Genomic DNA, 1,409 nt, shown 5'->3' on the forward strand with positions numbered 1-1,409 from the left:
CACACACACACACACACACACACACACACACACACACACACAATTATAGACACAGTCACACGGCACTAGCACAGCCTTACTGTACATTCATATGTACACACAAGGATAAAAGGTTTAACACAAGGCTTGGTAAATAAGCAAAAAACAATGCACAGACAAACATGGCTGCAGGACAGAAATCCTTGGTGTGTGTGTGTGTGTGTATGTGTGTGTGTGTGTTGCTGTTTTTTTCTGTTCTAATTTTGTAGACAGGGTTTAATCATTGTTGCTTTTTATAGTCCTTTTATTTTTCAAATGTGGTTAGAGAAAAAAAATGTTGTATGTCTGTCTATGCTGCAAAAACAAATCAATTACATGGAAATAAGTTTCATATTCAGAATGCAAACTAGTTTTTTTCTTTAAATAAAAAAAAAATGGAAATAGGACAAGAAAACTTTTCAAAGATATGAAGAAAGGCTGTAAGGATCTGAATCTTATAAGCAGCTGGATGCTAACTGTTACATGTAGCCTATTCAAGTTCAAGTATGGCATAGAAATATCTTATTTTGAAAACTATCTATCCAAATTCATCAAGCTTAGTTCATGCAGGACACGGAAGTCATACGTTCGCTGATTGAATTATCATTCCTGGCAGAACACACACCAATCACAACCATTCTCACTTTAAGGCAGTCCTTTTAAATAGGACTCCCTACTCACTGGTTGTTGCTAAACTGACACTGCTTTCACTGCTGCTGCTGACAATGCTTTGCCTCCACCTTTCTACTTCAGAGTCCTAACAGGACTTTTAAATGATTTTCAATGTATTTCTTTTAGCTCACTTTTATACCCAATGTGGTTCCTGCATAGTGCTCCCTGTTCAGCTTAGCATGCTGCTTGGCTGGTCCTGGGAACATTATCAAGAGCGAAGCCATCAGCACCAAGCATAACTCTGTTTCCATTTGTTGCAATACATTGTTAAATCTATGACAAGAGTGTTCCTGATTGAAATGTAATGTTTCATTTTATTTTATTCTATTAAAAAAAACTGTAGATTTTCAAAAACTTGATTGTATTTGAGTTTTCACAAATTACTATTAAAGTTTCTCTGAATTAATTGTTTTCAGATCTGTAGGAGCCACTCACTGAGTTTATCTTCTGTTTTCTTTAAATTTATATTTACCATGTGTTTGTTTTATTAGTAGGAGAAGGCCTACCTACAAAATCAAAAAATGCAAATCAAGTCTAATAATCAGGTGGCTCATAGTGGATTTGTCAAATTTACAGACAAAAATTATATTGATCCAGTGAACCAATCCAGTGTTCTCACTGGATTGGTTCGCGGCCGAGTGTGAAGCGGTTGGGATGAGGATCAGTACCTCTAAATCTGAGGTCATGGTTCTCAGCAGGAAACCGATGGAGTGCCTTCT

The 1,409-nt window shown here is 36.4% G+C and overlaps 1 long non-coding RNA gene across 1 annotated transcript in view; it reads left to right on the forward strand.

Annotated features, from left to right (window-relative positions):
- Window positions 1-648, forward strand: part of LOC116704463 (uncharacterized) — a 10,021-nt gene extending 9,373 nt beyond the window's left edge. The window contains exon 3 of the long non-coding RNA XR_004335686.1: window positions 575-648. This is a non-coding gene — a long non-coding RNA (uncharacterized LOC116704463). The remainder of the gene's footprint in view (window positions 1-574) is intronic.
- The last annotated feature ends 761 nt before the right edge of the window (window positions 649-1,409 follow it).

This window comes from Etheostoma spectabile, chromosome 16 (genome assembly GCF_008692095.1).
Source record: "Etheostoma spectabile isolate EspeVRDwgs_2016 chromosome 16, UIUC_Espe_1.0, whole genome shotgun sequence".
Lineage (NCBI taxonomy): Eukaryota > Metazoa > Chordata > Actinopteri > Perciformes > Percidae > Etheostoma > Etheostoma spectabile.